Source organism: Lithobates pipiens, unplaced genomic scaffold (assembly GCF_037356315.1).
Source record: "Lithobates pipiens isolate NorthernLeopardFrog02 unplaced genomic scaffold, aLitPip1_a1.2 Scaffold_13, whole genome shotgun sequence".
Lineage (NCBI taxonomy): Eukaryota > Metazoa > Chordata > Amphibia > Anura > Ranidae > Lithobates > Lithobates pipiens.
The window spans coordinates 266447243-266473603 of record NW_027507718.1 but is presented as its reverse complement, the minus strand read 5'-3'; the positions used below and the strand labels follow the sequence as shown (position 1 = coordinate 266473603).

At 42.6% G+C, this 26361-nt stretch overlaps 1 protein-coding gene and 1 pseudogene across 1 annotated transcript in view; one reads left to right on the top strand and one right to left on the bottom strand.

Annotated features, from left to right (window-relative positions):
* The window catches only part of STPG2 (sperm tail PG-rich repeat containing 2), a 980631-nt gene that overhangs the window by 87267 nt on the left and 867003 nt on the right, over positions 1–26361 (top strand). The gene's annotated exons all lie outside the window — the stretch shown is intronic.
* On the bottom strand, positions 4675–5143 carry LOC143974829 (trafficking protein particle complex subunit 2-like protein pseudogene; annotated as a pseudogene).

The following is a 26361-nucleotide window of genomic DNA, read 5'->3' as shown; positions in this document are numbered from 1 at the left end:
GCACTACCAGATATACACAGATATTACTTAGCAATCACTATATCGAGATTGGTCGAATGGTCAAACTCAACCACTAAAAAGAAATGGGTAAAAATGGAGGAGATACTGATGGGGTCACAATTACAAAAAAATATTTGGATTCCACCAAAATTTAGAGTAATTAGTAGTAGGACACACGAAATCACATTAACGACACTGAAAAAATGGGACACAATACAAAGTAAAAATAAGTGGCAACACAATTCACCCCTAATCCCCCTAGAGGGCACGAGTTTTTTTACACCAGGACACGACACTCCATTAGGGAAACAAATGAAGGACTTACAATTAAAAGACATTATTAGGGAGGGGAAGTTAATGCCAAAACTCGATTTAATGATGAAGCATAAATGGCAAAGGTTAAAATATTGGGAATACCAGCAGATTCAGCACTTTGTGAACTCCATCCCAAAACCATTAAGAAATGAAAGTAGTTTAACACTAATGGAAACACTATGCATAAGGAAATCAGCAGTTAAGCATTGTGTCTCACAGGTATACGACGGCCTTTCTGAATTAGAGGGCCAAGGAAATATCCCATCTATAGTCAAATGGGGGAAAGACCTTGGCTATAGAGTGGATGAGACCCAAATGATTAACTCGATATATGATTCCATACACGATATAAGATCAATTGAAGTAAATTACAAATGTTTAATGAGATGGCACTTAACACCAGATAAATTACATCAAATTGATCCCTCCAACTCCAAACTATGTTGGAGAAATTGTAGTTTACCAGGATCAATTTTTCATTTCTGGTGGGAATGCCCAGTAATAAACCAATACTGGAGTAAAATAATAGAGTATATAGAGAAGATAACAGGGCAAAAAATACCTTTATCCCCAGGGGAGTGTTTGTTCTTGGGAGCAGAAGAAAAAATGAGTAAGCAATCCAAAAGAAGATCAAGAAATTAATTAATACCCGTCCTACTTAATGCTGCAAAAGCCATAATACCAAAAAATTGGTTACATGTGAAAGGACCCTCGATAAGAGAATGGATTCAAAACATTGAATATATAAATAATATGGAGTATCTAAGAAAAATGGAGGAAGATAGAATGACACAATTTCGTAGAACATGGGAAAAATGGAGAATATTTAAAAAGACGAAGCATTATACACAAGCATTAATGGAATGAAGAGCTGTGGAGATAGGGAAGGTTAACAGATAATTAGAGAAGAGGGAAGGGTGAGGGAGGTATAACTGAAATAAATAAAGAATAAATGACTAGGACAAGGCAATAATTATATGAGGGTAAATATAATTTGGGAGACGATAGTTTTACTCATTGTTTTTTCTATTCTCTTTTTTTTTTCCTTTCCTCTCAAAATGTATATGGTCTTCTCTTTTTAATGGATAAACATTAAACTGATAAATGGTATAACGAGAAGATAAAAAAAAAAGAGATAGTAAATAGAAAAAGATACCTTGCCACAATGATGTTAACAACAAAGATTAGGATTCTGAGAGTCAAACTGATTAGAAACTACTAATAACAAGAATCCTACTGAGTGGCATAGAAAAAAAAAAAAAAATAAAAAAAAATTTGATGACGAGTAGAATGGTGCAATCATAACATGTCCAATAGGATTGCTTGCCATAAAGGCTTTGAATTTTGAGGAGGTAAATTGCATTCCATTATCAGACACGATTGTATCTGGCAAACAATGTGTAGCAAACAGCCTCCTTAAAACTCTTATGACAATGGCTGAGGTGGGGGATGTAACTGATATAACTTCCAGCCATTTTGAATAGGAAAAAAAAAAGAGTTGATGTCCACCCTATATATATAATTCATGGTCAAATCATGTAGATCTGTAATAAGAGAGGAAGACAAATAAAAAAATATATTGCAAATTCTCATGTCAGTCACGTACATAGATACCCATAAGCACAATACAATTTTAATAGCTGATCATGTGTACATTTCAATATAGTACACTGACACAGTCATATTTCACATAGCAACAAATGCATATAAATATATACACATTACTAACCATATGTGTAGACGGTGAACTTCATATAACATCCAACAAGAAGATCGATCTGCCACAGCTCCACCGAGGTCAGAGGGCCCAAAGAATAAAGGGAAATCCAAGTATATGACCAAGACATGGAGGTTATTGAGGAGAATATGTACACCCCCTACCACCATAGATCTCGTGTTCTTGTCAATCAATCCGGAATCCTAACCACCATATGGTGTCACAGAGGGCACCATCACACGGGCTCGCCACGCTCCAATTGGGTGTCCAAAATAGCTAAATTAAAAACACATACAAATATGTATCATATAAGTACCTCCTCAAGCATCCACATCAACATTGGGGTAATATCAAGAAAATATGTGATTGCATACAAACTGAACTGAAGAAACCTACCCTCACTGCTGGTGCAAGATATATTAGATCACAGGTGTGGATCCACCTATAGGGACCAGGCTTGGAGAATCCCTCCACAGGGGCAAGGGTCAAATATCACCACACTGAAAAAGTGTCCTGTACCCAGAGTCTGGGGGCATAAAATATACACAGGCAAATTAATGACTCCGTCCTAATAGCCAAACGTACCTCTAACAGCCACAGCATATTGTATATATGTCCATGTAGCTTACCAGATTGGTCTCTATATGTCCTAGAACCTGTGATCAGCTGCAGGCAGGAAAGGGCACTTGTGATCAGCCTGTTATATACAGGCGTCACATGGTGCCCTTGATTAGGCCAATTCAGTTCAGCTGTGTCTCCTAGATTGGAGAGCCATTGGAGCTAGGCGTATCCCCGCTAAATTAGGTGCCCCCCAGGTGGGCGGCGCTCCGGATCTGATTGATCAGATCGACCTGAAGCATTTGCTGGGTCGCTTTGATCAGTCAGAGCCTCCTCCAATGCCTGCATTTAAAAATAAATCAGACACGTTTCCTCTCTTAAGCTCTAATTCAAATGTATTGGCATTTGTAAAGCTAGTAGGCACTGAGATATGTAAAATTAAGACTACCAACATGGGTGCGGACAATTTTTCAGTAGAGGAAAAAGTTGCTCTGAAAACACTGAAGGATCATCCAGATATAACGATAAAGCCCTCCGATAAGGGGGGCAATATCGTTATTATGGATAATACGGGATATGTTGAAATGTGCATGAAAATATTGGACAACAAACAATGGTATCGCAAAATCAGTGCGAATAAAATCGTGAGATTTAACCAGGAATTTTATTCCTTGGTGGATCGGGCCTTTAGTCAGCACATTATCACTAGGTCCAAATGGGAGTTTATTAGAACCAAACAACCTAAAATTCCCATGTTTTACTCGTTACCAAAGGTGCACAAGAGTATCCAATGCCCTACAGGTAGACCCATTGTATCTGGCAACGGGTCACTAACTGAAAATCTCAGTGCTTTTGTGGATGGATATTTACGTCCTCTTGTAATCAATATTCCAAGATATCTACATGATACTCTTCCCTTGCTGCAGGTGCTGGATGGTCTGTGTATTCCCTCCATGTCGATATTGGTTTCAATCGGCGTGGAGGCACTATACAGCTCCATACCATGTGACAAGGGCTTACCAAACATCAAGCGTGCTATCCTTCGGGACGGCAGGTATGATGGGAAAATGATTGATTTTTTGTTGGGTTCCCCGGAATTTATATTACAACACAACCACTTTACCTTTGATGGCTCCCACTTCCTCCAGGTGCAGGGGGTCACGATGGGGACTTCATGTAAAATTGACAAGGGACACCACTAGGGGATAATGGTGTTGTGGTAAGTTGCACAACCCCCCCCCCCCAAAAAAAAAAACAATATTATTGTTGATATCACTAGAAAAAAAAGCCTTTGAAAATTCATTTGCAATAACCCCATCAGTATCACCAGCAAAGCAGCTTCATTATTATCCCATTAAAGAAGAGAATCGTGCGCTGCATTTGGAGATTTGATAATTTGCCACGTCACAAATATTAATTCTCCATTACAAACACTAGTTTACAAGACCGACCACTTCTGCTTCTGAGCATGCATGTTTGTACTTTGGACTTTTGGATTCAGTAAAATCCGACAACATACATTTGCTGGCAGAAAATTTTGAAGACATGCTAGCCAACATTTGTTGGCAGAAAGTCCGACAACAATTGTCCGATGGAACATACACACTGTCGGATTTCAACAGCCTGACATCCAACATTTCCTGTCGGAGAGTCCAATCGTGTGTACGGAGTTCAAAAGTTCAGGTGGGCTTTGGTATTTTGATATTTTTAACGTTTCATTTGAGATAATTTGTTTTAAAATGTCAAAGCTAGAAATGAATGCTTCCAGCACAGCTTATGGTGTTAGGAGGAGCAGGGCCGTAGATCATTTTTTGTCCTGGGGTGGGGGTTCAGCAGCAGGCATTAAGTAAAAGTCTTTTTAAATAAAGCAAATTGCGTCAAATTCATAAAGACTGGAAAAAAGAAAAAAAATGTGTTGCTCATAGTAAGCAAACACATTTTTAATTCTATTTTCTCAGATCCTCTTGAAAATTGAATCTGATTTCAGTTTTCCTTCTTCCAGTTTTTAAGAGTATTCTCTTTATTTTACACACTTTATGTACACAACTGCACCATACATACTGGCGTATACACCCCAACCCAACCCAACCCACCCCAACCATTATATACAGGATCTTGAAATGTCGCTCAGCATGCAGGCACCATCATGGAGGAGACCGTGTTGTCAAAAGCTTGTGACTGGATGGGGTCTTCGGGATTATAGAAGGGGTTGCACATCACATCTGTGTAGGAGTTGTGAAGTTTGCAGAACATGCTGCGGATTTCATTGTCCCGAAGCGCCGTATTAGAAGAATCGACCTCCATAACAAATTTAACTTTAGAGTTGGTGACGTAGCCGTATACTTTGTAGTCCTCGGTGGGGTAGAGCAGTCCCAGGTACAGTTCTCTTTGGTCCACCAAAGCTTTCCCCATAGCAGAGATATTCTCATCCACCACATCCAGGGAGGTGTGCACCGTGTAATGGAACTTCAGCTGCTCCTCGGTGGGGATGCTGCGAATGTATAACGGATAATTCTCCTTAGCGATGACAGCTAAACACACCGCCATCTTGGTCCTCTCCCTTCTTCCAGTTTTTATGAACATTGCCTAGTGAGGTTGGCTAATGTCCAGTCTAAGCCTGGTATACACTGCCCGCTGGGCTGAATGAAAAAAAAAAAACCTGACACATCATTATACTAACACACACGCAGTGTTAGTACAGCAATTTCACCTGCTATGCTATTGTTTTATGACAGGGGGACGCCCCCCCACCAGAACACAGCGGTCAGTAGGAGGTGCTTAGGGGCCATGGTTAAACAAAACCAGGGCTTCCTTGTACCTATAAAATATGCTGAGGCTGAGTCTTCCATAATTGCTGTTGTGTTAGGCCCTACTGTTATGCCCTGACTGTTCACATGTAGAGATTTGGGATTGTGGGCAGAATATCGATGCGATTCTGCCGCCATACCCCGATTCCAAATCCCACTGCAATTCTGGCTAAATGCAGCACATGTATTTGTGTTCCGGTCATTTTTTTGTGCCACCAAAACATGGTGTGGTTTGGGATGCTTGTTATGCGATAAATCGATCAGCAAAAACAGCAAAACCACACCACATTTTGGTGCCAGCAAAAAGAGGATAATTAAACAGAACCACTCCTTGACCACCTATCTCTAAATGAACATAGCAGCTGCATCATTGACTACACATTGCCATGAAATTGATGCTTAGCTTTGCGGTGTTGCAGCCTGACATGTCAAGTTTCACAGGCGTCACCATTAAACGTATCCATTAAAGTCACAGTCGCGGCAGCCACAAGCTAAATGCACAGATAACCAGAGACTGCGCATGGCCTACATGAGATAAACAGACTGCGGATGACCCACATGAGATAGACTGCAGATGGATTACAGAAGGTAATCAGAGACTGTGGATGATCTACAGGAGATAGCCAGAGACTACCGATGGATTACAGGAGATAAACAGAGACTGGGGATGGACTACAGGAGATAACCAGAGACTGCACATAGACTACAGGAGATAACCAGAGACTATGGATGGATTACAGGAGATAACCAGAGACTGAGGATGGACTACAGGAGATAACCAGAGACTGAGGATGGACTACAGGAGATAACTAGAGACTATGGATGGATTACATGAGATAACCAGAGACTGTGGATGGATTACAGGAGATAACCAGAGACTGAGGATGGACTACAGGAGATAACTAGAGACTATGGATGGATTACAGGAGATAACCAGAGACTGTGGATGGACTACAGGAGATAACTACAGACTGCGGATAGATTACAGGAGATAACCAAAGACTGAAGATGCAACGTACTACAGAAGCCATTTCTAAAATTCTACCTTTCCGCAATGCACAGCTATACAGTTGGTAAACAGCACTGTCAGGGTTTCACCATAACAGTCTATAGGCAGTCTTTATGGAGAGAAAGACCTACCTGGCCAGCTGGGTTCACCTCCGACTCTAAGCCCTTGTACACACGGTCGGAGAATCCGTCGGAATGTGTCCTATCGGACCGTGTCGTCGGATAATCCGACTGTGTGTGGTATGCATCGGACTGATTCCGTCGGAATATCCGTCTGACCCAATTTTCCATGTTGGAAATATTTCCCAATCAACTGGTTCGATCGGACATACTCCGATCATGTGTAGAGAATTTTGATCGGACCAAGTGCCACGCATGCTCAGATCAAATTCCTACATCAAAGCTATTGGCTACTAGCCTGAACATAGTCCCATCGTAACGAAATTACGTCATCACGTTCTGAATGATCGGATTTTTCGACAACTTAGTCCGACCGTGTGTATGCAACAGTTTCGGACAGGATCCGACTGACAAAATCCGACGGACAAAAACAAATTTGGTTGTCGAAATCTCCGACCGTGTGTACAGGGGCTTAGAGATCTTGGGACGGGGCTCTCAGAGGTCAGGGGAGGCACTCTCAGAGGTGTGAGGCTCCTAGTTCTTCTACTCAGTTTCTCTGCTCCGAGTCTATACAGGCTGCATGGGGCAGGGTCAGTGCAGTGGAGCTCATGCAGTGGAGCTCTGTCCAATGATAATTGGATTTTGAAAATTTTGGGCTGTTAGGGAAACAAGGATTGGTGATAAAGCATCAGTGGAGACAACTTTTTCCCATATTAACTCTTACAGCAGAGAATTTCCCTTCCTAGAGGTAGATTTCCTCTTATTTCTTGTTATCTCCCTCCGTTTGTAAGTAGGAGTCGTTTCTAAGTCGGATGTTTGTAAGTAGGGGACCCCCTGTATATATTTATCTTGTTTTTTTGTCTTTGCAGTAAAATAGTGCTTATTGTCCTGCCTGTGTTTGGACAGTATCCAATTTTCATATATTAATACTGTACATAATTAGCTCCAAAGCTCTCTGGTACTTCACTCTCTGGTGCTAAATTAACTACACAAAGGCTCTAGCAATGTCATACCCCAGAAATTATATTCAAACTATAAGAGCAAGAGAAAAAAACAACAGTTACAATACAGCAACTTTAAAAAAGTTGTCTTAAAGCAAAAATTAAAAGAGTAATATAAGTTTGCTGAACAATGTTGCCTCCCTCCTCCTCCTACCTTCGGCCTAGTGTTTGTATAAGAGAGTAAAGTAATCATGTGATCCAGAAGCAGCAAATAGCGGCTCCCCTGTGCCAGTGAGCACCTGCTGCAATAGATGGGAGAAGCAATGGAAGCCAGCAGGTGACATCACAGCTCCATTCAGCCCCATTGTCGAGCACTCCCTGAAGGAGGGGTAGGCAACATTTTTAACCCTTTCATGACTAAGCCTATTTTTGACATTTGGTGTTTACAAGTTAAAATCCATATTTTTTGCTAGAAAATTACTTGGAACCCCCAAACATTATATATATTTTTTAGCAGAGACTCTACAGAATAAAACGGCAATTGTTGCAATATTTGATGTCACACGGTATTTGCGCAGCGGTGTTTTAAATGCCACTTTTTGGAAAAAGGGACACTTTCATGAATTAAAAAAAAAAAAAACAGTAAAATTAGCCCCATAATGTGAAAGATAATGTTACGTCGAGTAAATAGATACCAAACATGTCACACTTTATAATTGCACACACTCGTGGAATTATATCAAACTGCGGTACCTAAAAATCTCAATAGGTGACTCTTTAAAAAATGTTTTACGGTTGCCAGGTTAGAGTTACAGGGGAGGTCTAGTACTAGAATTATTGCTCTCGCTCTGACGATCGCAGCGATACCTCACATGTGTGATTTGAACACCGTTTACATATGCGGACGTGACTTCTGTATGCGTTTTCTTTGCTGCACTAGCCCGCGGCGACGGGGGGGGGGGGGCGTGCTTTAAAAAAAATTAAATTATTATTTATTTTAAAATTAATAAATTGTTTTATTTTTTTATTTTTTAGCACTTTTATTGCTGTCACAAGGAATGTAAACAGTAATAGGTGGTGACCAATTTCCGATCGTTTATAACGTGGTGACATACAACACGTACGACGGGACTAGAAAAAGGAAGTTCAATAGCCAGTAGCCAATAGCTTCCGTCTCGTAGTTGAATCTGAGCATGCGTGATTTTTTGGTGTGTCGGAATTTCATACACACGATCGAAATTTCCTTTGGGAAAATTGAGAACATGCTATAAATTTTTGGCTGGCGGAAATTCGGACAGCTAAATTCCGATGGAGCATACACACGGTCACATTTTCCGATGAAAAGCTCTCATCTTTTTTTTTCTGTCCGGAATTCCGATCGTGTGTAGCGGCATTAGACGTCATTATTCTTGGTCTACAAATGTTGCTTCTGCCCTCCTTGGGGATGTTAATACAGATATATATTGCCCATTGCAATAATTTTGAGTCAGCATTTCATAGTTTAATGTGTATAATTTCACTGAAGTACAAGCAAAACACACATAAATAAAGATAATGGTGACTCATTTATTAAACTGAAGCATGAAAATAGCGACCAATCCATTACTTAGCTTTCTGTTCTTTGCTCTGCAAAAAAATAATCTGAATCTGCTTGCTCTAAGCTCCATTTTACAATAATCAAGCCCCATTCTGGTTGAAGCTGTTGATATTTTATAATCATAAGTAGCACTAGAGTAATGGAATTTTTACAATTTTATACATATTATATGATATTTATTGTTAGCTCAATCAATCTAGCAATTCTACTGATTGCTCTTAAAATTATAGAAGATTAGGATTTAATTGGGTTATACATCATTTATCAGTGGTTGGAGATGTCTCCTCTGTTGTATTACTTGAATGAATGCTTTGAATATTTTGTAACAAGAAAAGTATAATTCTGCACACTAGCATTGACAGATATTATCACCTTTTATACTGCACTGTATGATACAATTTTCTCTTTGATTAATGAGTTAAAGCTTAAATCATCCATCATGAACCAATACGGCCTGCCTCTTTCCATTTTGGGTTTATTAGCTAAGCATTTGCATTTTTAATGTAAATCCACAGAGCATAAACTACAATATTGATTTAATTAATTTATTTTATTATAGTATACATGTAGGAGGAACAGAACTGAATACATACATTCATTCATAGTCTACTACAGATAGAGGGTTCATTTACTTCACTGACAAATATCTTCCATATTGAGTGATTTCAATGGGTGTTACCAGTCTGTGTGCATTGCATACTAATCCAATGTAGATGAATCTAAAGTAGCTGCGTGTTGCTGTTATTAAAAGGAAAATAATAATGTTTTAGGAGTAGGTAATCTTGTGCAGGTCTTATACTGTAAATGTCATACTTTTTTGATGTTCCTCTTACATGGATTCCCCCCATTCTCCAGAGCAAGAGAGGTTCTAAAATGGAAAAACTTGTTTTTCTAGAGTTCTAGCCTAAGGAGTGCAAAAATACTTTCTTAGTCCCCACACACAGGGTGATTGTCCAGCGGACTTGAGTCCGCCGGACTTTTCCACCGGATTGTTTGATCGTGTGTATGAGGCATAAGCCACCATAAGTTTTTTTTTTCTTTTTTTCTTTAAAGCATATCTAAACCCAGAAACAAAAGTTTAACATTTTGCATCTTACCCAATCAGTCAATCCTTAGATGATGGCTACATTTGTTTTCTGTTTTTTAGGTTTTACCCCTTTATTTTTCACCAGGTGATCAGTACACTTCCTGTCTTAAAGCGGAGTTCCCACTGTTAAATTTTTTTGTTTTGTTTTTTAGGAACCATATCTTTTGTTAATAAGGCTAATTTAAAGCACTCATGTTTTTGTGCAGAATCAGCCCTGGATTAAAGATTTCGTAGAGGAATATCATTTATATTCATCTTTACAGGCAGTTTCCATAGTGCTTGTGGGCACGTGAAGCCCACGAGCACTGTCTTCCGGGCTCTGGTGCAGCTGAGCGACCAGCATGCACCTCCCGTTCTCACGTATGCGCCTTATGTACGGCGCAGCGCCGTACACTTCTGACGTTGCCTTCACAACAGACGGCGTCCTCGGAAGTGCCCGCCCCCGTTGCGATGGCAAAGTCAGAAGTGCACCTTCCTCTCCAAGGTGCCTGACGTCAAGGGAAATGATGTCAGGCGTCTTGGAGAGGAAGAGGCAGATCATAGCAACAGACCTGAAAAGGTGAGTAAAATTATTAGTAATAGTAATATTTTTTTTCCAAAAGTTGTTATTTATATTTAATGCAGCAGAATAATGTAAAAACTAATTATGACTGGAACTCCGCTTTAAGCCAGCCATAGATGGATCAAAATTGAGCCAGTTCAACAGGGACTGATCAAATTTTGCTCCATGTATGGCCATCCCCATTCAACAGAAGTCGATCGCTGGACTTCTGTTAAACTAGAATGTTGGAAAACATTTCTTGATCAGTAGTTGTAGCTGCTCATTGTTGTATTCTCCTCACTTGTTTGGATGGAAGAATCTGCTTGCTTTTGTTTTTTATTCAAGTCATCCATGGTCAGCCTTATATTGTCTTTTCTACTGATGGCAGAATAATGAAAAAAGTATTTGGACAGCAGTTTTTTTCTGGAGAGGGTAGTGTTAAGCCCCATACACACTATCAGATTTTCTGCTGTTTTTTTTCTTCAGATTTCCCAAAACCATGTAGTACAAGGGCCTGCCTGATTGCATACACATTGAAACTCCTAAGGTTTGACCTCATATTATATGGTTTTGGTAAATCTGAAGGAAAAAAATCTGCAGAAAATCTGATAGTGTGTATGGGGCTTTAGATGGACTATAAGATTTAGATGGACTTTTAATAAGAGAGTAACAAAGCCTTATACCGCATACACATGACCGGTTTTCCCATCGGAGTAAACGCCAAAGGTTTTTCCGATGGAGTTCTGCTGAAACTGTCTTGCATACACACGATCACACCAAAGTCCAATCATTAAGAACACAGTGACGTACAACACATACGACAGGACTAGAAAAAGGAAGTTCAATAGCCAGTAGCCAATAGCCTCTGTCTCATACTTGCTTCAGAGCATGTGTTGTTTTTGGACCATCGGAACAGCATACAGACGAGCCGTTTTCCCGATAGGAATTGGTTCCGTCGGAAATATATAAAACATGTTCTATTTCCAGGTCCGTCAGAATTTTTGTAAAAAAAAGTCAGATGAGGCATGTACACGATTGGAATATACGATGAAAAGCTTCCGTCTGACTCTTTCTGTTGGAAATTCTGCTCGTGTGTACGCGGCATTAATGTCACTTTTGCTGGATGACTTACGGGTTTCTTAACAAAAGTTGAAAAATAACAGACTTACCAGGTAAAAATTAAGGAAAAAGGCCTAATAAAAGAAAATGAATGCAGCCATCACACTTAAAGGCTTTTTATGTTCACAGAATACACTTTCATTTATAATATTAGCATTGTAATTATGATACAAACAACAGTTATGTTTGGCAATCCAATATAAGTCCAAAAAAAAAAGCTCCTTTTATTTTGTGAATGCTGTCTGTCTGTTATTGGCTATTTCTTTCCACAACGTTCTGGATTCCCTGCATACTTTACAGCTTCTCAGCAGCTATTTACTTTTAAATTTCTAAGGACTACATATCCATAGCTCCAAATTGTCCCTGATTTCTAGGGACTGTCCCTGATTTGAAACAAAGTCCCCCTGTCCCTCTTTCCTCCTCATTTGTCTCTTATTCTGGTCTGATCTATATAGTTGTATATAAAATGCACTTTTTATCTTTCAAAAAGTGTTTCCCAGTGCTAAACTTTTGATCCAATTTCTAAATTGCTGCATTTGTAAATGTCAAAACCAGAGTAAAGGAATAGTAGTGGTAAAAAAAGCCCTTGTGACTTGAACAATTTTTTTTGTATAATTCTCCTTCAACCACTTCCTATCCAGCGATGTACCCCAAAGTTGCCAACATTGTCAAAAATTTATAGGGACACTTTTTTGTCTCTAAGCGGAATCTTATTCAAATTGTGGGCGGGGCATTCATTGTAGGCATGAGATAACGGGGGGAATACGGCACAAAGCGTGCTGCGGCAAAAATGGATGTGGTTTAAACTAAATATTGGGTGTGGCTTAAAGGGGTGTGGTTAGAGTTTGACATGAAAGAGGGATGGAGGGAGACAGAAGAGAAGGATGGAGGGAGAAAGAGAAGGAGAGAGAAAGAAAGATGCAGCTTGCTACTTACCACCAGAGATGCAGCATTCACTTGTCACCACAGATGCAGTGCTCACTTGTCACCACAGATGCAGTGCTCACTTGTCACCACAGATGCAGCGCTCACTTGTCACCACAGATGCAGCGCTCACATGCCACCAGAGATGCAGCGCTCACTTGCCACCAGAGATGCAGCGCTCACTTGCCACCAGAGATGCAGCGCTCACTTGTCACCAGAGATGCAGCGCTCACTTGTCACCAGAGATGCAATGCTCACTTGTCACCAGAGATCCAGAGAGGCAGTGCTCACTTGTCACCAGAGATGCAGCACTCACTTGTCACCTGAGATGCAGCACTCACTTGTCACCAGAGATGCAGCTTACTTGTGACCAGAGATGCAGCACTCAAGTGCCACCAGAGATGCAACTTACTTGTCATCAGAGATGCAGCTTACTTGCCACCAAAGATGCAGCTTACTTGTCACCAGCAATGCAGCTTACTTGTCACCAGAGATGCAGCTTACTTGTCACCAGAGATACAGCTTACTTGTCACTAGAGATGCAGCTTACTTGTCACAAGAGATGCAGCTTACTTGTGACCAAGATGCAGCGCTCACTTGTCACCAGATGCAGCTTGCTGGTAGATTCTGAGACCTCCATTCTGCTGTATCGCCAGAGTTGCCGCAAGAGATCTGGGGTCGGCACTGGTGATATTTTCATTTTTGCAAAGAGCAGCTCTCGTGGATGCCGAGGGGAACAAACAAAAGGCGGAGCCCAAGTTGCGATGAAAGCGGCTGCCAATAGAAATGGAGCTGTTGCCTACCTACTGCCCCACAACCCGGGCTCCACCTCTTGTTTCTTCTCCGCCTTGGCCTCAAGGAGAGCTGCTCTTCACAAAAATGGCAATAGGGGTGGTGATGGCCGATTATCATGGACATCGGGACAAAGCCAATTTCCCATGAATTTTCCCGGGACATGGTAAGACCAGGATTTAGGTCTGAATACCGCGAATGTCCTAGGAAAATCGGGACTGTTGGCGAGTATAGAACACACACATTGCTAGACTTTCGGTAGTTATACCTGGATGATGCCTGCATCCAGAGGCAATACCCCGGTACCGTTTTTATAACCGATAGTTGTCTCTCTTATAATAGCAATCGGAGCGGCTCATCAGCTGCTCAATTGCTATTACAAACAGACAGTGTTGATAGGAGAAGCCAATTGATCAACTTGGGTACATTCAACCTGCCCCTACACAGTTGAAATTGTCTATGACCGGTGTAAGTGTTCCTCTGCCCCAGCTGCTTGTTTATGTGTGACAGCGGTGATCAGTTGAGCTGTCTGTGCTGACAGGAGTTCTGAATGGCACAGAGCCTACCTAAAGGGGCAAATAACTTTCCTCATCCTAGATTCCTGGACTAACAAGTCAAGCTATCACTGCAATCAATAGTGGTCTGTCCTGATGGAGGTCTGAGTGGGATGCCATCATTCCATTAGGATTCAAAAATATTTCTGCTAGTGTATACCATATCCAGTGCTTTATGTTTCCTATTCCACACCATCTCATTTCGTATTTCGCACGTATTGGTGCCTCTGTGTTATCTTTCATTTAGTAGCAGCTGGAAAATGTAGAGAAGTAGGGCCTGTAGTTGACAGCATGTGATTCACCAATTGCCACTCGTCTTTGCTATTATTAGCTGAATAAAGATAATAATAAACCTTACAGGTTACAACGGTAGTGATTTTTTTTTTATGCATGATCCATTTATCTAATAATTTCCTTGAACATATTGCTTAGGATACATTTTCAGCAATATGGTTTGAAATTTGAAAAAGTTAGTTTTCCTCAGGCTTTAACCTACTTGTGCTTTATACTAATGGTCCCTACATCTGCTGAGTATGCCAAAATCGTAGATATGTATTTGACATATATTTGATAATTGGGCGTCGAGGCAATTTATAATTGTTACTGTGCTCTGCGTATGCTTGATTGTGATAAAAGGATGCAGCAAGGTAGAATGCTGAATCAGAATAAAGTGCATCTTTTTCAGAGTTGGCTGGTAATACAATGAGAATCTTATAGGGATGACTTTAAAGGTGAAAGTAAGGGGAGAGGTTTTATATTCCTCATTTAGATATAAATGTTAGAGATTTTGCTAGGCAGAAAATTAAAGCTTCATCTATGCCTGTATAATGTCAGAAGTGAATAATAAGTATACTGGAGCAGAAATATTTTTGTAAACTGAATTTTGTATGCTGTATAAGAAAGATTTGCACACACATAAATATCAGTAAACTAGTTCTGCATTTAGATCAGTATAGAAAACCAAAAATCTATATTTCTTGATCATACATCACGGGACACAGGAGCTCATTACATAGTGGGTTATATAGGCACCTCTGGTGATTGGACACTGGTTAACCCCAATTAAGGAGAATTCCTCCCCTATATAACCCCTCCCATATGGGAGGCACCTCATTTTTTTCGCCAGTGTCTATGGTGGTTGGTCACGTAAAACATGTGCTATGAAGAAAGCTCTGTGCAGGTCCCTGCGGGGGCCTAAGGGTCTACAACAAACCGGATCCATATCTCAGGCCGATATTTAACTCCCAAGATGGTATGGTACCCGGGCCTCGTAATCCGAAGAAACGAGGTTTGGCCTGTAAGTCCTCTCCTATTGGAAGACTGCGCTCTGGGAAAACCAGACTTGGTGTACTATTACATAGTGGCACGAAAGTTTCTGGCAGAGTCTTTTACATGGTCCAGGTGGGAGGTTCTTCTGAGAAAGAACCCCAAAGAAACCTGAAGGTTGGCAACTCAGCCCGCCGTGATGGGTGAAGGCTGGAATCTGTCTGTTTTCAGCAATTCCTGCGGCGAGGACAGGTAAGGGAAGTTAATCCTATATCTATTATGGATTTCTTCATTGAGTAGTAGTATGTCTTACCTGGTATCCACCACTAGAGGGAGTAAGAGCAGCCTGATGCATACTTACATGCCTTTTCAGTACACACGCTCAGTGAAGCCTGGTTCTCCAGATGTCTCACCTCTCCACTGCAATCCCTGCCACAATAGAGGTAATACAGGGATCCCACGTAGTCTGGGTGTCCCACGCAGCTCCAATGGAGTTTCCCTTTCCCCCCCCTGGATTCCGCGGTCCTCGTCCCCCGTTTAGAGGGGAACGTTTGTTTGGAGAAGAATTAGACAAATTCGTCCAAACAATTTCAGGGGGTAAATCTACTCTCCTTCCAGTCAAAAGGAGCAAACGTCCTTCATTTAGGCGTGCTCTCTCATCAAGCTCTAAGCAGTGGCGACGGCCTTCTCAACCCTCCTCTACAGGAAAGGCTCAGGGCCGGGCCCAGGGGCAGAAAAAGACTTGGGGGTGAAAGCCTACCAAGCAGAGCCCAAAAGCTTCCTTGTGAAGAAGGGCCCCCGCTCAGCCGAGTGGGGGGAAGGCTCCTGCAGTTTGCAGGAGCCTGGCGGGAAGAGATCCGGGACAAGTGTGTGATCTCTTCGGTATCTCTGGGCTACAGGCTAGAGTTTCAGGAGATTCCACCTTCTCGCTTTCTAAGTTCAAGGATCCCCAGGGATCCAGTAAAGCGAAAACCGCTATTTCTGGCCTTAGATCACTTACTATCCCAGGGGGTGATAGTAGAAGTGGACCCAACAGAACAGGGTTCAGGGTTTTACTCGAATCTCTTCACTGTTCCGAAGCCAAATGGAAGTGTCAGACCTATCCTAGATCTGAAGGATCTGAACCGTGCACTGTGGTCTCCTCCCTGCAAGGGGGAGAGTTTATGGCATCAATAGACATCAAGGATACATATCTCCATGTGCCAATTTTTCCCGCACACCAAAAATTTCTAAGGTTCGCGGTAGAGCGGTGCCATTTTCAATTTGTGGCCTTGCCATTCGGGCTTGTTACGGCCCCTCGAGTCTTCACAAAGATTCTGGACCCTCTCTTGGCAAACCTAAGAGCTCAGGGTATAGCCGTCATGGCTTATCTAGACGATTTGCTTCTCATGGAGTAAACAGTAGCATTCCTGAACCACAGCGTTACCAGAACGCTAGAACACCTCGAACGCCTAGGTTGGATTATAAACCTAGAAAAGTCGTCCCTACAGCCTGCCACCAGGTTGGAATACCTGGGTATGATCATCGACACCTCTCAGGGCATGGTGTTTCTTCCAAGGCCAAAAGCCTTGGCCATTGGGGATCTGGTGCGCCTAATTCTGGGCAGGAGATCTTCCCCCATTCGATTGTGCATGAGACTGTTAGGGAAAATGGTCGCCTCCTTCGAGGCCGTCCCATTCGCCCAGTTCCACTCAAGGCCTCTGCAAAGATGCATCCTTGCGGCTTGGAACAGGAAGCCCCAATCCTTGGATCTTCCTATGCGTCTAGCCCCAGGGACACGCAAGAGTCTCGTCTGGTGGTTACAAACCGAGAATTTGCTGAAGGGCAAAACTTTTCTTCCTCTTCAATGGAAGATTATCACGACAGATGCCAGCCTGACAGGCTGGGGAGCAGTGTTGGAGGAGACGTGCTCGCAGGGGAAATGGTCTGCGATCGAGAAGCTATTGCCCATAAATGTTTTGGAGATCCGGGCAGTTTATATGGCTCTCATAAAGTGGTCTTACAGACTACGGGGTCTCCCTGTTCAGGTTCAGTCCGACAATACCACAGCAGTGGCTTATATCAATCACCAGGGCGGTACCAGGAGTCTGGTTGTGCAAAAAGAGGTGAATCGCATACTTGTCTGGGCAGAAAAGCATGTTCCGTGTCTTTCTGCAGTCTTCATTCCAGGAGTGGAAAATTGGCAGGCGGATTTTCTGAGCCGCCAGCAGTTGTGCCCAGGAGAATGGGCTCTGCACCCCAACGTGTTTCGGAACATATGTCACAGGTGGGGTACTCCAGACGTAGATCTGTTTGCATCCAGGTTCAACAGGAAACTGGACAATTTTGTGTCAAGGACAAGAGATACACTTGCTCAGGGGTCAGATGCTCTGACAGTTCCCTGGGATCAGTACAATCTGATCTATGCCTTCCCCCCGAGCCCGCTTCTGTCGCGGGTTCCTGGGAAGAGTCAAGAGGGAGAAAAAATTGGTCCTTTTGGCAGCCCCGGCTTGGCCCAGGAGACCGTGGAACGCAGAGATCATGAAGTTGGCAGTAGGCAGGCCATGGATCCTCCCTCTCCGGCCAGATCTGCTCTCACAGGGTCCAATTTACCATCCTGCTTTACACAGTCTGAATTTGACGGTTTGGCTGCTGAGACCCACATTCTGAGGGACCGTGGCCTTTCGAGGCCAATCCTTTCTACTCTGGTCAATGCCAGAAAGCCGGCCTCCAGGCTTATTTATTACAAAATCTGGAGGGCATATGTTTCCTGGTGTGAACTCAGGAAATGGCATCCTAGAAAGTATGTCATTAGCAGGATCTTGGCTTTTCTCCAGTCAGGCCTAGAGATGAATTTGGCCATAAGCACTATCAAGGTGCAGATTTCGGCCCTGTCAGTGTTTGTTCAGAAGCCACTTGCATCACATTCCCTGGTGCAGGCTTTCATCCAGGGGGCCATGCGGATAAGACCGCCAGTCAAACCTCCGGTATGCCCATGGGATCTGAATTTGGTTCTCTCGGCTTTGCAGGGGCAACCATTTGAACCTTTGCATCTGGCTTCATTAGTTCTCCTGACTAAAAAATTGGTTTTCTTGGTAGCCATATCCATGGCTAGAAGAGTATCAGAGCTAGCAGCTCTTTCCAGCAAGGATCCGTATCGAATTATTCATAAGGACCGGGTGGTCATGCGTCCCAACAGGTCCTTTCTAACTAAGGTGGTTTCGGATTTCCATTTGAATCAAGTCGTAATCCTACCATCTTTTTTTCCGGACCCACAGTCCGCAGAAGAAGAATCTTTGCACACTTTGGATGTGGTTAGAGCAATCAGTATATATCTTCAAGCAACTGCTCAGATAAGGAAAACTGATTGCTTGTTTATTTTGCCGGAAGGCTCTAGGAAGGGCCAGGCGGCGTCAAAATACACTCTCTCAAGGTGGATTAGAGAGGTTATTTCTCAAGCCTATAGTGTTAAAGGGAAAATCCCTCCTTTTCCAGTGAAAGCGCACTCTACTAGGGCTGTAAGTGCTTCTTGGGCAGTGCATCACCAGGCCTCCCTGTCTCAGATCTGTAAGGCTGCAACTTGGTCATCAGTCCACACATTCACCAGATTCTATCAGGTGGATGTCAGAGGGCAAGAGGATATCGCCTTCGGGCGCAGTGTACTGCAGGCTGCAGTTTAGGTTCTCCTGTGCCTGGCGGTCTATAATTCTGATCTGTGTCTCCCTCCCCTCAATCTGAGCATTGCTTTGGGACATCCCACTATGTAATGAGCTCCTGTGTCCCGTGATGTATGATCAAGAAAATGGCATTTTTATATACAGCTTACCTGTAAAATCCTTTTCTTGAGTGTACATCATGAGACACAGGGCTCCCGCCCCTCTTGGGTTTTACGTGGTTTCTTATTGCTTTGCTACAAAACTGAGGTGCCTCCCATATGGGAGGGGTTATATAGGGGAGGAATTTTCCTTAATTGGGGTTAACCAGTGTCCAATCACCAGAGGTGCCAATATAACCCACTATGTAATGAGCTCCTGTGTCCCGTGATGTACTCTCAAGAAAAGGATTTTACAGGTAAGCTGTATATAAAATCCCATTATCTATCATATGTATGGGAAGTCTGCGTGTGCTTCTAAATACACAAAATATAACTGCCTATTAAAATAATTAAAATTAACACAGACGATAGTTGATCGTAGTATTGAATTCATCGGATGTGAACAGAAATGAGCTGAAGGGCGTAGCGAATAGAACTGAAGTTCAGGTGCCAAATGTGAACCCTATTGAAGTCAACAGGAGCTGAATGTTAAATACAGCAATTGCCATTTTCTAGTCTAACAGTGCTAGGGATTGTCAAACAAATGGCATTGGGGTGGGGGGCTGTGCACTACCAAAAAAAAATAAAAAAATAAAAAATAAAATGTAATTTATTGCTTAACCACTTGAGATCCGCGCTATAGCCAAATGACGGCTACAGCGCGGATCTCCTTTTCCGGGACTACGTCTATTGACGTCGTCCCGCGTACAAGCGGCCTGCGCGCTCTGTGATCGGCGAGTCCATGAGACTCGCCTGATCACCGATCCGTGCAAGGGGTCGATCCCGACCCCTTATCACGTGATCAGCTGTCAGCCAATGACAGCTGATCAGGTGATGTAACGGAGCCGGTAATCGGCTAGTATTCCTCCTCCCCCTGCCAGTGCCTACCTGCCCCCTGCCAGTGCCCACCTGCCCCCTGCAGTGCCACCCTAATAAAAAGTAAGTGCCCCCCCGTCAGTGCCACCCAGCAGTGCCCACAGTGCCACCCAGCAGTGCCCACAGTGTCACCCAGCAGTGCCACCCACAGTGCCCACAATCTGCCACAAAGGTGCTGCACCCCAGTGCCGCCCATCAGTGCCCAGCAGTGCCGCCCATCAGTGCCCAGCAGTGCCACCTATCAGAGCCACCTATCAGTGCCACCTATCAGTGCCCATCAGTCCCATCTATCAGTGGTACCTATCAGTGCCCATCCGTGCCACCCATCCGTGCCACCCATCCGTGCCATCTTATCTGTGCCCATCTTTGCCCATCAGTGCCGCCTTATCTGTGCCCATCGGTGCCGCCTTATCTGTGCCTATTAGTGCCGCCTTAACTATGCCTATCAGTGCCCACCAGTGCAGCCTATCAGTGCCCACCAATGCAGCCTATCAGTGCCCACCAATGCAGCCCATCAGTGCCCACCAATGCAGCCTATCAGTGCCGCCTAATCAGCGCACTTCAATGAAGGAGAAAAATGACCCGTTTGCAAAATTTTATAACAAACTATTAAAACATGATTTATTTATTTATTTATTTTGCATCTTTTTTTGTTTGTTTAGCAAAAAATAAAACTCCGAGCTGTAACTAAATACCACCAAAAGAAAGCTCTATTTGTGGGAAAAAAATGATAAAAATTTCATTTGGGTACAGTGTTGTATGCCCGCGCAATTGTCATTCAAAGTGCATCAGCGCTGAAAGCTGAAAAGGGGGGTTTAAGTGCCCAGTAAGCAAGTGGTTAAAGGGTGACATTAAAATTGCAAAAATCCTTTAAGAAACATGTCAGGGGGATGCTCTTAACCTGCTTGTGAAGTTGCACATCTGTACAATGCATACAACTTACTACAGCAAAAAATGAAAATTATAAAAACACAAATGCAGTTAAATTTACCAGTAAAGGACATCCCCTGGCTGCTCACTTGTGTTTATAAATGAGGGAGTTAAGGCATTGCTTTCATCTATAGCAGACACTAATCCTTGATGAGGGTCTAGTATAGATGTTAATGGGAGACCCCACACAAAAAAGAAGTGTATGGGATTCTCCACTAAAAATACATACCAGATCTATATCCTTGATGAGGGTCTGGTATAGATGTCAAAGAGGACCCAGGCAAAAATGGTGTGAGGTCCCCCCAAAATTCTTCACCAGACCCTTTTGAGTGAAGAAGGGAGGGGAAGAGTGAATGGAACTTAATCTTTGTAAGAAACAAAAAAGGGGTGGTAATTCCTCCTCAAAATCTATACCAGACCCTTATCATACCAGGCTGCATGCCCTCAACATGGGAAGTACACAGCCAGGGGGTAACCCCAAGCAAAGCATTTTGTCCCCATGTTGATGAGGACAAGGGCCAGGGTTGTGGGGGTCTGCGGGCAGTGAGCTTATGGGAATCTGGAAGTTCTCTTAAGAAATAAGGAGGACCCTAGATACCTCCTTCCCCCTATACAGTGTGTAAAAAAAAGTATTGAACACCTCACCATTTTTCTAGGTAAACATATTTCAGAAGGTGCTATTGACATTCAAGTCAGGTGATTAGCTGGGCCATTCTAGCAGCTTTATTTTCTTTCTTTGAAACCAATTGAGAGTTCGCTTGGCTTTGTGTTTGGGATCATTATCTTGCTGAAATGTGCACCATTGTTTCATCTTCATTATCCTGATGGATGGCAGCAGATTTTTATTGTGTACATTTTTTCCATTCATCCTTCCTTTAATGAGTTTAAGTTTGCCAGTACCGTATGCTGATAAACAGCCCCACACCATGATGTTCCTACCTCCAAACTTCCCTGTTGGTATGGGGGTGTTTTTGGGGTGATGTGCAGTGCCATTTGACCTCCAAATATGGTGGGTATTATGGCATCCAAAAAATTAGATTTTGGTCTCATCTGACCAGACTATATTCTTCCAGTATTTCACAGGCTTGTCTAAATGTTGTGCAGAAAACTTTAAACGGGCTTCAACATGCTTTTTCTTCAGCAATGGAGTCTTGCGTAGTGAACGTGCATACAGACCATGACGGTTGAGTGCATTACCTATTGTATTCTTTGAAACAATTGTACTTGCTAATTCCGGGTCTTTCTGAAGCTCTCCACAAGTGGTCCTTGTCTCTTGGACAACTCTACTGATGATTTTTTTCACTCCTCTGTCAGAAATCTTGCGAGGAGCACCTGGTCGTGGCCGGTTTATGGCCGGTTTATGGTGAAATGGTGTTCTTTCCACTTCCGGATTATTGCCCAAAGAGTTCTGTAACCAATGCCATCAGTGTGTTTTGAAACAATAAGATTGCAAAGGTCTTGGAAGAGCTCTTTGCTTTCACCCATCATGGGATGCTTCTTGTGTGACACCTTGATAGTGAGACACCTTTTTATAGGCTGAACCAGCTGATATTATTTGCACTGACAAGAGTCAGGATTACTTTCTAATTACTGATAGAGGTCAGCTGGTGTCTTGACTTTCCATGCCTTTTGCACCTCCCTTTCTTCGTGTGTTCAATACTTTTGTCCTGTGTCATTCCATTTTATTACACATAACTTAATTTCTGAACTTATTTGTTTTCGTTTCTTTGTATGCATGGATTTCATGGGTTGTTACTGAAATGCGGTAAAAATGTAATGTCATTAACACCTTTAGAAATATATCTACCTAGAAAATGGTGACGTGTTCAATACTTATTTTACCACTGTATGAGCGATACATAGTACTCCTACTACTTTTATCCACAAAAAAATGTAAGCTGTAAATAAACATACACTTTACACAAATAATTTTTATTTTTTTTTTAAATCCAGAAAATTTTGCAAATTTGGGCAATGATGTCAGCCACTATACCTGCTCATTTGTTTACATGGCAGGGGATTTCCAGCCAGCAAATGAATAGGGTCGGGTGATGTCACTGGTTGCTAAGGACACAGCGGGTGCCGACAGCTACTGCTTCCTTTACAACCATTGATAGCAAAGAAAGCTAACATTTATAGTAGGAGTAGAAAAAATGCTACTATTTATGAATTTTGGCTCCCCCTGAACCAGCTAAACGTTCTAGCATTCAGATGAAATGCCTGAACAAGCATGTTTAGATAAAGCCAAGAGCTCATCTCTAGCTGACTAATAAATAATTCCTTCTACCCTCGATAGGCAAAGCACAGGCTCACAGTAAGCATGCTTATGATCACCCTTGCTGTTTAATCACATAAAGATCTACATGGCCATTTAGTTCACGAAATAGCTATGGGAACCAGAAATGAATTCAATAAATAATTTCACAACCTATGCTATTCAATAGTACTTTGCATTAGTTAAAAATCCGAAACATACTTTACATATTTACTGTTCTAAATCTCACTGTTATACTACCTACACCTGTCAAACTGATTGAAATGAAGGGAAGAATATTGCAGTATGCAGAAATATGTTTCTGTACTTATAACTGCAATTTTTAACCCATTTGTAAAATATTTTAGGTTCTTTTTTTCCAATAAAACAAGACATTTTTCAAATGCTTAATGATATGATTTGATATATACATATGAATATAGATTTTGGCTTATGATGTTAATGCATAAATGTAGAGAAGGGTATTATTCAAGCATGACACAATTCAAATCTGTTTTCCTAATTGCTTACAATAAATATGCAGGAAATCCAAGTCTGCAATTTTTGGTGAATACAATACTCCATGTGGATATTCTTGTCAAAATATAAAAAAAAAAACAAGCTTAGCTCATAACCACATTTATCACCTTTTCCAATGACACTCATATATAATTTACATGTGAAAATGAATACTGTGGGGTATGTTACTGTTCACTTCAGCTTCTTCACTTGATTTAATGACTAGCAATGCTGATAGCATGAAATAGACTATTAATTAGTGAGTTAAGGCATATAATAATACATTCCTTGAAAAGATTTTAAGACGTAAATCATGCATCTGTGTGAAGAAGTTACACTAAGAGATTTTTTAGAAATTTAAACAAAATGAATGTACAGTACATTTTGTAATAAAATATACAAGTAGCAATTTGCTTTAATAATTTATGTCATGCAATTAAATGTATCTTCATGATGTGGTATTTGAAAAAAAAGGGTGTCCTTATGACTCTATGTTGCCCTGAACCAAATTTATAAAACAAGGTCTATGGAATGCACAACACCAGCATTCTATAAGCCCTTGTACACACGGTTGGACATTCCGATGGAAAATGTCTGATTAGACCGTGTTGTCGGATAATCCGACTGTGTGTGGGCTCCATCGGACTGTTTACGTCAGAAAATATCCGACGGACAAAGTTTTAGAGCTGGGCTATGAACGGACAGACAAAGTTTTAGAGCTGGGCTATAAAACTTTCCGACAACATGAACTGATCGGACTTTGTCCGATTGTGTGTAGAGAATTCCGATCGGAAAAAGTGCCACCCATGCTCAGATCACATTCCTAGACCAAAGCTATTGGCTACTAGCCTGAATGTAGTCCCGTCCTAACGACATAACGTCATCACGTTACGTACGATCGGATTCAACAACTTTGTCTGACCGTGTGTATGTAACACAAGTTTCGGACAAAATCCGTTGGACAAAATCCAACGGATTTTGTTGTCGGAATGTCCGACCATGTGTACAAGAGCTAAGATGATCATTCTAGTTACATATCTAAAGTGATATTAAACCATTAGCTTTTTAAACACTTTTAGCCAGGGCGGACTGACCATATGGGTACTCAGGCACTGCCCGAGGGCCCCATGCCACTAAGGGGCCCCATCAGGTTTGCCAGCCTCAATAAAACCAGGGACAGTATGTAAACATCTGTGTATTTTTTAAAATCCCAAGATTATAGCTGCCCCGCCTCTCCAGTACCTTTGTGTATTCTGTGTGTGTATACTGTGTGTCTGTGTGTGTATACTGTATGTGTGTGTGTGTATACTGTGTGGCCCCATAATCTATTGCCCAGGGGCCCCATAATATCCTATTGCCTGGGGCCCCCCATAATCTCCTATTGCCCAGGGGCCCCATAATCTTCTCCTATTGCCCGGGAGCCCCATAATCTCCTATTGCCCAGGGGCCCCATGAGTTGTCCGTCCACTTACTGAATATGCAGCTTCTTCATCTTTTAATCCTTGCATATGTTCTAGTTTAAACTGGTGTCATGATCACTGCCCCAGGTTTCTTGTTTCAGGGTGGTTCCTTTCTCTTGCAGCGTCCTATGGAGCCACCCTTTCATGTAGGGAATTGTGTCTCTCAGCATTGTGTGCATCAGGAGAAACACACAGCCCCATAGCCTAGTATGGCAAGACATTTCCCTGTTCCTCTCTTCTTCTTCCCTCTCCTAGAATTCTCTTCAGCTGGCCATACATGGAGCAAATTTCACCTGATGCCTTATTTACCAAGTGAAATTTGAGCCATGGGTGGCCCTGTCGGCTTCCTCTGGTCTGAAAACTGAAGGAGCCAGATGTAAAATTGACAGTTAAACAGCGGCTGCATCCAATCAGTTGTGGCCACTGTTTGGCTATTCTTAGAGCTGCCGGTGCCAGCTGTCAGAATATAATAGCCAGCAGGTGAGATTTGTCCATCTATTTTGTTTAGCGTGGATAGGGGAATCTGGTGATTTCTGTCTTTTAGCCCTTGGGTTTAACCAGATGCCGCCCGCTCCTCTGACAGGAGGGGTCTGTGCTGATCGATTATCAGCACAGCCCCCCCGAGGATGCCCACACTGGACCACCAGGGACGCCACCAGACCACCAGGGATGCCCAGCAAAAGGTAATCCTCCCTAGACCACCAGGGATGCCAGTCAGTGCCACAATGGATGCCAATCAGTGCCCATAATGGAAGCCAATCAGTGCCCACAATGGGCATCACTGATTGGCATGCATTATTGTTTGGCACTGATTGGCATCCATTAGTACAGTATAACATAATACAATGCCGCCTATGAGTGCCCACCTGTGTCGCCTATCAGTGCCCACCTGTGTCGCCTATCAGTGCCCATCCGTGCCACCTATCAGTGCCCACCCATGCCCATCTGTGCCGCCTATCCATGCCCATCTGTGCCGCCTATCCATGCCCATCTGTGCCGCCCATCCATGCCAATCCGTGCCAGCTATCAGTACCAATTTGTGCCACCTATCAGTGCCCATCCGTGTCGCCCATCAGTGCCGCCCATCAGTGCCGCCTATCAGTGCCCATCAGTGCCACCTATCAGTGCCACATATCAGTGTCCATCAATGCCACCTCATCAGTGCCACTTCATTGGTGCCACA